Source organism: Rattus norvegicus, chromosome 16 (assembly GCF_036323735.1).
Source record: "Rattus norvegicus strain BN/NHsdMcwi chromosome 16, GRCr8, whole genome shotgun sequence".
Lineage (NCBI taxonomy): Eukaryota > Metazoa > Chordata > Mammalia > Rodentia > Muridae > Rattus > Rattus norvegicus.
Window position 1 is genome coordinate 54,438,397 of NC_086034.1, and position 13,959 is coordinate 54,452,355.

The 13,959-nt window shown below is 40.5% G+C and overlaps 1 long non-coding RNA gene across 1 annotated transcript; it reads left to right on the top strand.

Moving 5' to 3' along the window:
• The first annotated feature begins 2,690 nt into the window (after nt 1-2,690).
• LOC134482546 (uncharacterized) lies at nt 2,691-4,612 on the top strand. Its single transcript, XR_010058787.1, has 3 exons — nt 2,691-2,920; nt 3,367-3,508; nt 3,914-4,612. It is a non-coding gene; the product is annotated as an uncharacterized LOC134482546 (long non-coding RNA).
• Nucleotides 4,613-13,959: the final 9,347 nt, after the last annotated feature.

Consider the following 13,959-nt stretch of genomic DNA (forward strand, 5'->3'; position numbering starts at 1 on the left):
TTGAGATATAAGTTGAATCTGAGGAAACAGAAATAAGGGAAACAGAAAATACAGTCTAGGTGAATGGATTAATAGTGTCTTGTTTGCTTCTAACCTAACATAACCTTATGCAATGCTAACTGATGGTACTCTGCTCTTTGAGAACTTACCAAAATGTAAAAGCAAAATAAAAACCTGGTCCAAATGGGATTCTGAGTTGCCACCCAACTTCTTTAGAATGTTATTTAATGGTAGATTAGACATGGAGAAGATGTTCCCATTATAACCCGGTAACATGTGTAAGAGTGCTCAGGGTTCTAGAGGAATGTTTCTGTGTAAATTCAGCTTCCATTTCTGACTTTAAACATTTAAACATTCTAACATTCTTGATCTGTTAAGATAGCACTGTCTTTTCATATCAAACCAAATAGTATGAGGACAGCTGAGTGACATCCTGCAGCCACTTTAATAGAGACAGCTGACTGTCACTCCTGGCCTCAGCCACCATGATCATCAGTGACTGAAAACACAAAGGTGGATTTGTGGCACAAGCCTGGGATCTCATTATTCAGATATCTGAAGCGGTAGGTATCCTATCCTAACACCTCCCATCCCAACAAAGGGAAACAGAAAATACAGTCTGGGTAAACGCATTAATAGTGTCTTGTTTGCTTCATTGCAAGGTAACCTAACATAACCTTATACAATGCTTACTGATGGTACTCTGCTCTTTGAGAACTCACCCAAGTGAAAAGCAAAATAAAAAACTGGTCCAAATGGGATTCTGAATTGCCACCCAGCTTCCTTGGTTGGCTTGTTAGTGTCGAGGTGACGATTCCAGTGTCATGCTGATGTGTTGGACGTTCAACATTGCCTCAGATGTGTGGGCAAACAGCGATCATTCGGATGAAGGATTATCCCCCAAATGAAAACCCAGCACCGCTGAAGAATGGCTTCTTTACCTTCCACATCTCAGTGGTATGCTTTCTGAAATCCTACTTTCTTGGGTCTATTTGATCATTTGCAGTGGGCTCCTTATCGCTGGCAGAGATGAACAGCAAAGCCCTGTCCTTTACAGTAATTAATCTGAGCAGGAAAAAGGAGAAGACACTTGCTGAGGTTGGCTCAATGCTGCCTTTATTTTCCATTAATGCTTATTTTCCAAATATGGAATTTTAATTTCTCCCCTAATTACCAAGGAGTCTCTTGTTAAGTAAGCCTATTCCCAGACATAGTGGGTCATTTTCACTGTGTATTTTTAGCTCATTTGTAAGATATGCTATTTATGAGCATGCACATTCATGCACACTTACATTGGAAAAGGGTAAAATAAGAGATAGCAATATTAAACAGCTACTAAATGCACAGAGCCTACTTCTGGGCACCAACATTGACATTGTCTCCTGGGTTTTCAAGAATGGGCAGAAGGAAATGTTCCATTTCCAAAGAGAAATCAAGCTTCCTAAAGTTAATTCCTCTGTCTCCTGGATGAAAGTAGGTAGTGAGATTCAGATTCAGTTTGGGTCTGAAGTACACTGTCATTGTGGGGTGGCAGTGTCGTCATTTATTGCTACTGCACTGGTTAGGTATGGCCACCACACCAGCTATTCTTAGCTGGTTAGGTGTTAGCATGCACAATCGTCCTCCTACCTCAGCTTTGGCTAGAAAGACTATAAGTATTCAGGTTGCAATCTTTGTCTTCTCAGGGTGGGGATGGCATGTCTGCAAAGGATGTTCAAGGCAGAACTCTTTCCTTAATATCAAGGAAGGTTTTCAGTAGGAAAAGAAACTTAAGTATAAAATTATCTCTACAGTGTGTTCCTATCTGAACCATTCTATCAATTGAGCTAATGGCTTTTGCCATTTTGGTTAAATTTCTGCACTGGTGACTTAATAGGAGTGATAGCACCAATATCTTCTTGTGAAGTATATCTTTGGCTTTTAAACACAAAGAAATTGTGGTGACTTGATTGTAATTGCATGTGTTGCTTAAACAAGAAAAATATAATAAGAATGATTAAGAAACATATTGAAGTGCTTGTAAATAATAAACAGCAGTGTTGAATTAATAGTTAAAAACTTATTTCCACTGCCTATGAATTTTTGTTTGCTCTAGGGGGTATAGAGTATGTAAAATGTTTTCTCTTAATATTGGCCTTTGCTATTGCAGTCATGATGTTATGTTAAAGTCATGGTGGCTACTGAGGAAATAAACTTGAAGTCAGAAATTATGATTTGAACAAGAGGAATGTAGAAAACCTACAACCTTTAATAAGATGGGTTTCTAAGGAGATATGATTGGCTATCACATTTGGAACTCACAGCCGTGAGCTGCGGCTCACACAAGCTCACACTTGCCAAAATGCTAGCATTGACTGGAGAAGCACTGAGAAGCTGTTGGTAGCTTCTGAGGGAGGCAGATTCAATTTGTTTTGGGGGAGAGTGTCTTATGGCCCCACAGCCCTGTGTATAGGCAACATCAATTGGAGTTCATTGGTTATTTTTTTTTAAAAGACATGTGTAAGGGAAGATATTGGGAGGGATAGGGAGTATTCCTGATACTATGAAGAACACCAACAAAGACTGTAGCCTGTAATTAAACACAGACGCAGACGCAGACGCAGACGCAGACGCAGACGCAGACGCAGACGCAGACGCAGACGCAGACGCAGACGCAGACGCAGATGCAGACGCAGACGCAGACACACAGGCACAGGCACAGGCACAGGCACAGGCACAGGCACAGGCACAGGCACAGGCACAGGCACAGGCACAGGCACAGGCACAGACACACACACACACACACACACAGACAGAGACACACACACACACACACACCATTCTTAAGAAGTTAGATCTCTCACAGTAAGATGAACCCTCTCACAGCAATCACCAATCAGGTCAATCCCTCAGAGGCATGGACACAGACCAGTCTAATCTGGTGAGTTTTTCTATGGGGGTTCCTTTTATCCAGATGACTGTAGTTTGTGTATAACCAGCACATTACAAGAATTGGAAGTGGGAAATTGGGGTGAATGTATTCATATTTTATTGTATACATATATATAATTTTCAAGAAAAAGAAAAAAACCAAAATGTTTAAGAAAAGCAAGGTAAGAAAGAAAAAAGAAAGTTTTATAAAGTAAATCCCAAACAGGGAAAGGAGTTGGTTACACTTTCCAATCTGTTCTTCCCTATGTTATGCCTTGAGGGAGCCTGCTCTGGATCCTCCCACAAGTGTGGCTTAGAACATGCTGGTCAGATTGCACTGTCCCCTCCACGGAGTGGCAGGGAGTTGACTTCATTTGTGTGGATAATCGGTTCTGGGATTCAGCTGAAAATGCTCCTGTTTTGTGGCTACACTGTTAACCTCACTACTCTCAACAGGCAACATGGGGCTTCAGGCGCAGCTTTGGAGAAGACGTTCTCCTCAATGCTAACGACTAATGACTAAGACCTAGACAGCAGCAGCTCTACCCAAACTGCCAACTACCATTCAAGATTATTGTGAAGAGAACGTTATAGAAAGGTTTGTTTAATGGCTAAAAACAGAGGTGTGGAGCATACAGTATTCTAGTGGTCTTTTGAAGTTCTAGTTCCACAACTCCAATAAATACAAGTGTTTGTGCATTTTCTATCACATCCTCTTCAACAGATACAAACATTTAAACTAAAACTTGAAAAGGAACATATCCCTCCTTTTTGATTGAATTCTCTTCTGATCTTGGTCGAATTTGCATTTTCCAGTACGTGGAGACCCTCGCCAATCTAAATTTTACTTTTGCAAATCAGTGCACACAGTTCATGTGCATATAAAGCCTAAACACAAAGGCTACAATAATCTTGCCACACTAGGAAAGCTACAGGATTGAATAGGGGTTTGTTGATAATTTACAGTTGCTCATTCTAAATCGTATTCTCTTCTCCTCTGCAGGGAGGTAAAAGGTAGAGAGTGAAAAGGTAGAGAGAATTCCTGCACACAAGAAAGCAGACAGAATAGAGGGCAAGAAGGGAAGGATGGAATGGGAGGAAGGATGTCGGGATCATCCACTTGTAGGTAAGACAACCCGGGAGCCTACCATTAGGGTATAACAGTGTCCGGTAAGCCTCCTCCTTGATCACTCTCTGTGCAGGTTGTATAAATTGTCCAACATGCTACAGAAGTGGAAGTCCTAGAGGATCCTACAGCATGACTTCTTTTTTCTCCTTGAAGAGCCTGGCAACTGTGACAGTGAGGTGACAAATACTCCTTGCAGAGCATTGAGAGTTGGCAGAGAACTGTTGGAATCCAATGTCTCATGATTCATGCACTACTGAATACCTATGCCTATTGATCTTTTTCCTTCTGAAAAATGTCTCTCTGGTACATGCTGGCTGAATAATGAGAAAGTATAATCTTTATTTTGTTTCTTTTGATTTAATCTGGTTTCCCCCAAAAGAGAAATATCTGTAGACTTCAGTGTGGCTGAGTTGTCATCAAGCCAAGTGCCATGTTCTGTATGTTACCTGTGAGTTAGGACCTCTGTCACATGGGGGACACACATAGTCCAGGAATCATTGTCTCTGCTTTTCCCCCCTTGGTGTTAAAGAGACAAAGCCCACAATCCTCAAAACAGAAAGTGTAACGCTCAACTCCTCTGTACACTATGGTCAACATTCTCATTGCCACACATGAGAGTAATGCTCATGAAGACTAAATGTTGATGGAACTTATGTCTTCATTGCAATCCTCATTGCAGAGTGTCTGTTATACAATTCTTTCTGGCTTATTTGAAATATGATTGGCAAGTTATATATTTAAGGTGTTACATACTTCTATATGTACACATTGTGACTACCACAATTGAACTAACGCATATCTTCATGGCTGCCCACAGTTATGCTTTTGTGAATAGTATTTTGAAGGTCTAGTCTCTTAGCAAACTTCAAATATGAAGCATATTACGTGCAGTCTCCTGAACATATCCCTCTTATACATGGGAGTTGATTCCTTCTTGGTCCGTCTTTAATGCTGAAAATAATGAATTGAACACTGGCTTTTTTCCCTTAGCTTTAAAAATGGGGTTGAGATTATCAAAAAATACAGCATAGATATATGTGATAAATATCGGGTTAATATACATGATTTTTTTAAGCAACTGTATGCCGAGCAGTTGTCTTTAAACATCTGTTCTTTCAAAGCCAATAGAGCTTAAAAGGATAAGGTAAAGAGCCTGCCGTTTTATCTTAAGACAAATGTTCACAGACTTTTGAATGGTTATCTATACAGTGATGGATTTCAGTGGCAGAGCGATAGCCACCAAATGTAAAGTAAGTGGCTTCTGTAGTGGTTTGTCATTACCCTTTGACTCCTTGTAGATTCTAGTGTGGAATTAATTTTTGTCTCACTGTTCACTAATTTTAATATATTTTGTTGTTGTCTATTTAAAATAAATTCTGCTATGAATCCCAAATGTTCTTTTGGGAGGCTTAGGGTTATATATGCTGTTTTCCAGGATTATGTTCCTGCAGAGGGCATGATTATGAAATCACGTGCTTTATGGATGTTAAGCCCACTCTGTGAAGTGAAAGAAAATCTAGAATATGTGAACTTATTTAATTTCAAGTCTTCCAAGCATAGTTTATAGACAAACTTTGGAAACATCATTTATCAGTTTTCTCTTTATTCCTGAAATAGGGGAACGACATTGTTTAATTCTAGTAAGATTTGTGTGGAGGTGTTAATGTTATAAACAAGAACTAAAATGAAACTGTCTCATGACTTTCGGCTTTAGAAGGTAAGATTTTGTTGAAAATTGAGAAGAAGTTAATTTTTTAGTCATTTTCTCTTAACTTATTTAACTACTTGGAGATTTATGGTTACAAAAGAATAATAAGACTTAAAAGTGAAAAGCCATTAGAGGCAGTCTATTTAAAAATCCAGACAGACAACTCTAACATAATGAATGGGAAGGTGTCTTCCAACCGAATTTATCCTTCTGTGGCTTTCAAAGAAGATTGAAAGTCAGTCACGCATCACATTTGCACCGAGCGAAATCATCCCCACCTAATGATCTAGAGCTCCAGGAAGACGCTTCCACATGCTGGCAGGCCCCTGCCTCTGTGTCAGGAGCTTGTTAAACTAGGCATGTGGATGCAGAAGAGCTTAATGACATGATCCAGTCTGTACGCACTTGTTGAGTTTTTACCACAGCCATGCAGGTTTGGGGACAGAGTTCATATGAGTTTGTTTCCAGTAGTACTTAGGGATGATGCTAATGTTATCTCACTTTCTGAATAAAGGGACTGAGATAAAGCAGCTAAATACTGATAAAAAATCATGATAAGGGGAAGTGCTGTCGTTTAAGCAGCTCCAGTCTATGCTTACAAAGTGGCTACAAGAGTAGAGTATTTATATAAAACAAAATCCCTCCCCCTTCCCCTCTCTCTCCCTCCCTTGGAGTAGACAAGATCCAAGAAAATTGATAGCATCAAACATTTCTAGTAACAATGGAATATGTTTTAGACATTAATCATTCAGTAATAATAACTGTTGTTTTCCTTAAAATGCAATGTATTTTACAAACCACTCCTTTAAATTAGGTAAGAGTTTCAATTAACAGTATAATAATACTGTATAAAATTTGGAAAAAATGAAATATGTGTATTAAATAAATTATATAACAATTTTACTGAAATAATGGACCTGGGAGTTCAAGTCCGGCTCCTGATTCTGAATTGCATGTGCCTCATTATACACCACTGGTAAACATGCCATTTATATAGAAATTAGTTCTCACTCTTAGAAGGCAAATCACAAAATTTATGCTCAGTGAATGTGATCAACAATCAAACTGAAGCCTAAGCTGACATTTATGTGAAAACCGTTATTCCTTACAAGTAAACTTTGTAATTGTTTTCAACCCTTTTGATTGAATTATGTGCTTTGGAAAACTGATCAAATTCTCTTCACGTGTGCACATATTATTGGTTCTGTGTATAGTCCAGCTAAATCCGAGTGATTCATGAGGACCAGTAACAACCATAGAAATCAGTCTCCAAGATGCTCAGGATGGAATTTGAATAAGCAAGTATGGCTGTAACAGTAGTGCTACCGTTGTTGTTGTTTGTGAGTGTGGTCCATGATATTACTTTCAGTGAGTGTCTCATGCTTCAAATATAAAATCCCTTAAAGGCTGGCCCTCAAAGCAGCATCATAAGGAAAGATATATAATTCTAAAGTTCTTAACAATTTCTTTTTTCCTAACCTTGATTATATTCATTTAGTCATGATTTGCTGATCATCTCTCAGTAAGCCCCTGGGTGCTGGGACTATAAGATAGGAATAAAATAAGAGTGTAGATGCCGTCTCAATAGAGCTGCATTTTCATGCAACGAGGCAGAACATCGATACACAAACACGTGTATTCAGTGATGAAAAGGGAGGTACGTGATGCTACAGAAACTCCTTTGGGAGGAAATGGGGAAGGCAGAGGTTAAATGCAAAAACAAGTTAGTTTTATGACTTGCTGGAAGGGACACTTGCTCCAAGGCCCAATTGGTAGGTATGGAGCCGTGAGATAGCTCAAAGAAGACAGGGTGACTGTGTTTGGCATGGCTTCGAGCTCTTGAAGGGAGTAAATAAGGGGCCATGTGTTGAGGGTTTTAGGCTTCCGGGCTAGGGTTTCCTGTGTAATTACTTGGCTCAGTAGCTGTAGTGTGAAAGAAGTCCCAGGTAATATGTAAATCAACAGCCCTCATTGTGTTTGAACACAAACATTTATTGAAACAATAAATTAGTCATTTTATTGTTAATTCTTTTTAAAAGAAATTATGCTAGCAGTTTCTATGTTCAGTCAAAGTTTTGGAGAGTTGGTATTGCTTCTGGTTCAGGCATTCATACTTCCGTTGTATCATATTCAAAGGAATGCCAATCCTACATCGAATTGTATTTGCCAAAAGCATTTACAAATCTTCAGATACACCCATAAAAAATACCCAGGGGGAAAAAAAGACATTAGAGTCTGGGACTTTAGGGGGAAATGCTCAGTTCATTGTAAAGTTCACTTTCCAAAAATAGTTGAGGACTACAGAAATCGATCAGCAGTTAAGGGCACTTGCTGCTCTTTTAGAGGACCCAGGTTCAGTTCCCACCACCCACACAACAGCTTCTCATAAGTAAGGACACCTCTTCTGGCCTCTGAGGACACTGCATGCACAAAGTCTGTGCATGTATATGGCATACAAACACACACACACACACACACACACACACACACACACACACAAGCTAAATAAATCTTTGAAGGGCAGTTGTTTATTATTATTTTCCACATATCTCATACAGGAAGCTGTCACCTGAATCTAAGTTCCCCTGTCTAAACTTCCAAAAACCATCAAATCCAGTCCATTCCACCCCACTGTTCTTTACATTCCTACTGTCTTAGTCAGGGTTTCTATTCCTGCACAAACATCACGACCAGGAAACAACTGAGGAGGGAAGGGTTTATTCAGCTTACACTTCCACATTGCTGTTCATCACCAAAGGAAGTCAAGACAGGAACCCAAGCAGGTCAGTAAATAGGAGCTGATGCAGAGGCCATGGAGGGATGTTACTTACTGGCTTGCTTCCACTGGCTTGCTCAGCTTGCTCTCTTATAGAACCCAAGACTACCAGCCCAGGGATGGCACCACCCACAATGGTCTGGATCCTCCCTCCTTGACCACTAGTTGAGAAATGCCTTACAGATGGGTCTCATGAAGGCATTTGCACAACTGAGGTTCCTTTTCTATGATAATGCCAACTTGTGTCAAGTTGACACACAGGACTAGCCAGTACACCATCGTAGAATCTATGAGTTCTTTTGTGACAAGAGTTTTCAGAATTTACAGACCTCGTGCTCTATTTACCCATAATCTAATCATGTCTATCCTACTTTTTTTCTGTTTCAGTTTGCATACACCATAAGTATAATTAATATATTATATATACTCTTAACTCCTTTGCCATATATTAGTCAATATTCTTCATTTGTGTGAGTGGATAAGTGCATATAAATATAACTGATCCACAAAGTATAAAATCCAAACCTTCAGATTGGCTGTACTAAATGTACAGAAGTTCACTGAGAGGTGTAGATTTTGGGTCTCTGTAACCTAGCTGTATAATATTTTGTATTGCACATTCTTTACATTAGAACTTTAATTACTTAAAAATTTTAAATCTTATTTGAAATCATGTCTGCATGTACGTGTCAGGGTGTGCACATAGTGCTGGTTCCTGCAGCGGTCACAGAGGGCATTGGAACCCCTAAAGCTGGAGTTATAGGTAGTCATGAACTGTTCAACATGGGTGCTGGGAGCTGAACTAGTGTCTTCTGCAAGAGCAGTACAGACTCTTAATCCCTAGCCATCCACTAATCCCTCAATATCAAAAAATACACAATTGCCTAAACTTAGGTCTATAGGGATGAAACAGTATGAAGAATAACAGAACTCTGCTTGCCTGAATGCTGCAAAAAATTCATGAGACCTCAGTTTGAGAATCTACAACACTAGCGCCTTTGCCTATAAAGTTTGCTGCATTTTGAAACATCCTTATGTCTTTCCTTTCAAGCATCTCTGATAGTTTAAATATCTGAGATGATTCAAATTGTAAAACAATTTTTAGTCAATGACCTCATCGTTCATTTAGCGAAGGACAGCAAATCTGCCTAAATGATTCTGACTACTCATGCTTCATCTTTCTTCTATGATGGTGGATGAGAAGCCCTAGTCTTGATTAAAAGCAGTCTCTCTCTTGTATGATGGATCCATTTTTAAGCCTTTTCTAAACATCTGATGCTTTTCCTGCTTCCTACTTTCCCCTATCTATCAATTTAATCTCACTAGCTCACTCTGGTAATTCATGGGTTCAGAAAAATATATCATGAACATATTGACCATAGCTTTTTCTAGCTTCTGCTCCATTTACCATTGCCGTTTTCGAGAGGTCTCCTTTCATTTATGAAATACTTTACTTGGAGTTCCATGTCCACTATGTCACCAAATGCATCAAAGGTACCAAAGTGTTTCAGGTTGACCATTTAGCAATAACTTTTGTTGTCGTCAAATGTGTTTAGCATTAGCAGAGGCATTCACCTGCCTCTGACTTTAGAGTGTTGGGGTTAAAGGCATGAACCACTATGCTTGGCCCTCTACTGAGCTTTAAACAGTACCCATTGCTTATGCATTCTAGCAAATATACCCCCGTCTTACTCTCTGAAGAACCAAATGGCTACCTACTCACCTGATGCTGTCACTTTTCTGTCCCATAGACACTTTAAATTCATTTGTCCAAAAGAAAACTGTTATTGTTTTTATTTCCCCAATTCTTTTTTCCTCCTGTTTTTAATATCCATCTAGTTTCTTCAGACTAAAATCTAAAAATAAACCTCGCTCTATACATTCCCTTTATGGCATTATGGGATGATAATTAAAAACTATTGATTTTCTGGCCAAGACATATCAATGATGGGTCCACTTTTCATTTTTACAGGAATCTTAATATTCTGCTTAATCATTATGGTACTTTGACTAGGCATGGCTCCCATAGACTTATGTGTTTGAATGCTCAACCCACAGTGAGTGGCACAGTTAGGAAGTATGGCCTTGTTAAATAAAGTAGGTGTAGCTTTGTTGGAGGAAGTGGGTCACTCTTGGGGGGAGCTTTGAGATCTCCTATGTCCAAGCATTACCCAGTGTGGAACACAGTCCCCTTCCGCTGCCTTCAGATCAAGATGTAGAACTCTTGGCTTCTCCAGCACTATGTCTGCCTGGGCACTGGCATGTTTCCCAGCATGTTGATAATAGACTAAACCTCTGAAACTGTACTTTACACCCATTTTATAAGAGTTGCCTTGGTCATGTTGCCTAGTCACAGCAGTAAAATTCTATGACAGAAATTGGTACCACAAACTGGAGCATCGCTGGCATAGGCCTGACCATGCTCTTGTTTGGAAATATGTATTTGGAACTTTTTGTTAGGAAAGTAGTGGAATGCTTTAAGTACTGCCTAATGGACCACACTAGTAGAAACACGGAAGACTTTGATGCTGAGGGGGATGTGAACTCTGGGAGTTTGGCTCAAGAGGTTTCAGAGGAGAAGAATGTTAGCATGTAGGGTAGAAACTGTTCTTGTGTATTTTTGGCAAAGAATTTGCCTGCTTTTGGCCCTTGTACCAAATGTTTGCCTGAGGCTAAAGTGAAGAGTTTGGGATTAATTTTCTTGGTAAAGGAAATCTCAAAATAGCTTAGTATAGACTCTGTTGTGTGGTAATTAATGTTAATTTTTATGAAGAGTGATCTGATGAAACTTTACAAGGAAAAAAAAAATGTGTGGTTCAAGGATTAAAGGGGCACCAGAAAGTGAAATGGAGCTAAATCTTGGGTTCAAGGAGATAAACAGATTAACAACGTTAAATGGGATCCATGGAATGGTGACCTCAGAGCAAGACCCCACCCAGCTAAACTTTCATCTTCTGAAAAGGAATTTAAAAAAAAAAAAAAAAAAGCTTAGGTCCAGGTATGGTAGTGCAGGCCTTTAATCCAACACTTAGAAGACAAAGATGTAGATCTCTGAGTTTGAGGCCAGCCTTGTCTACAAAGCAAGTTCCAAGAAAGCCAAGCTTAAGAAGTGAGGAAAATCATTGAAAACAGAAAGCTGTAATTGAGCAAGGGGACCATGTTCTAGCCCCAGTATCTTAGTCAGGGTTCTCTAGAGTCACAGAACTTATGGGTAGTCTCTATATAATAAGAGAATTGGTTGATGACTTGTTGTCTGTAGTCCAACTCTCCAACAATTACCAGCAGCAGCTGTGAATGGAAGGCCAAGGAACTAGCAGTGGCTCAGTCCTATGAGGCAGGGCAAAAAAAGAGAAACCCAGCAGAAAGTGTGTCCCAGATTAAAGGTGTGTACCACCATGCCTGGGTCTGGGACTTGCTTTGTCCCTGGTGACCTTGAACTCCGAGATCTCCTTGCCTTAAGCTCCTGGTATTCACAGTCACTTTGCCTTAAGATCTCCAGACTAAGATCTTGTATCTCCCAGCCTCAAGATCACGATCAAAGGTGAGCCTTCCAATTCTGAATTGTAGTTCATAACCAGGAATAGCCACTACACCCAGCAAGCAACAGAACTTGGCAGCTTCAGCCATGTGTTTCTTGCTTTAGAATCAAGGATAGAAAAAAAGGGATTATGGAATCTCCCTCCACAACAAAGGAAAGCTGCTGAGGACAGGTGTGTGGCAGGGGTGTCCCTGCATGGAGGCCCAGAGAAGCCATTGTGTGAAAGGGGTTATAGATTCTCCCTCTGTGACTAAGGAAAGCCACTGAGGACAGGAATGTGTCAGGGAGGGGTGCCGCTGCATGGAGGCCCAAAAGGCCATTGCATGAAGCTGTGAAGGTGAAGCCTAGATTGCCTTGGAGACCCCAAGAGTTTGGAGATGCCATGGGACAGTTGCTAACAGAGAGTTGAATCGGACCAAGAGAAAGGAGTGTGTTACAGCCAACACAGCCGAACGCCTTGATATCAGAGAGGGAGATGCAGAGTTTGGAGTTTGCTCAACTGTTTTGGTCTTGCTTTGGTCCTGTGTTTCCTCACTATACTCTCTTCCCTATGTTTGGGACAGTAGTGTATACTCTGTGCCACTGTATATTGGAAGTATGAGATCTGTTTTTTATTTTGATATTATAGGGGATTACAGTTAAGAGATTGTATGAATCTCAGAAAAGACTTTGAACTTTGGACTTTTTTTTTTCTTTATTAACTTGAGTATTTCTTTACATTTCGATTGTTATTCCCTTTCCCAGTTTCCGGGCCAACATCCCCCTAACCCCTTCCCCTCCCCTTGTATATGGGTGTTCCCCTCCCCATCTTCCCCCCATTGCCGCCCTCCCCCCAACAATCACGTTCACTGGGGGTTCAGTCTTAGCAGGACCCAGGGCTTCCCCTTCCACTGGTGCTCTTACTAGGATATGCATTGCTACCTATGAGGTCAGAGTCCAGGGTCAGTCCATGTATAGTCTTTAGGTAGTGGCTTAGTCCCTGGAAGCTCTGGTTGCTTGGCATTGTTGTTCATATGGGGTCTCGAGCCCCTTCAAGCTCTTCCAGTCCTTTCTCTGATTCCTTCAACGGGAGTCCCGTTCTCAGTTCAGTGGTTTGCTGCTGGCAATTGCCTATGTATTTGCTGTATTCTGGCTGTGTCTCTCAGGAGAGATATACATCCCATTCCTGTCGGCCTGCACTTCTTTGCTTCATCCATCTTGTCTAATTGGGTGGCTGAATATGTATGGGCCACATGTGGGGCAGTCTCTGAATGGGCGTTCCTTCAGCCTCTGTTCTAAACTTTGCCTCCCTATTCCCTGCCAAGGGTATTCTTGTTCCCCTTTTAAAGAAGGAGTGAAGCATTTGCATTTTGATCATCGTCTTGAGTTTCATGTGTTCTGTGCATCTAGGGCAATTCAAGCATTTGGGCTAATAGCCACTTATCAGTGAGTGCATACCATGTGTGTTTTTCTGTGATTGGGTTACCTCACTCAGGATGATATTTTCCAGTTCCCTCCATTTGCCTATGAATTTCATAAAGTCATTGTTTTTGATAACTGAGTAATATTCCATTGTGTAGATGTACCACATTTTCTGTATCCATTCCTCTGTTGAAGGGCATCTGGGTTCTTTCCAGCTTGCTGAGACTATAGACTGTGGGGCTTTTAAAGTTGTACTAAATGCATTTTACATTGTATGACTACAAGCCTATGGGGTCCAAGGAGTGAAATGTGGTGGTTTGGATAGGTATGGCCCCTGTGTGTTTGAATGCGTAGCACACAGAGAGTGACACAATTAGGAGGTGTGACCTTGTTTGAAGAAGTGGGTCACTCTGGGAATGAGCTTTGTGGTCTCCTATGTTCAAGTCTGGTCCAGTGTGGAACACAGTCCTCTTCTGCTGCCTGTGGGTCAATATGGA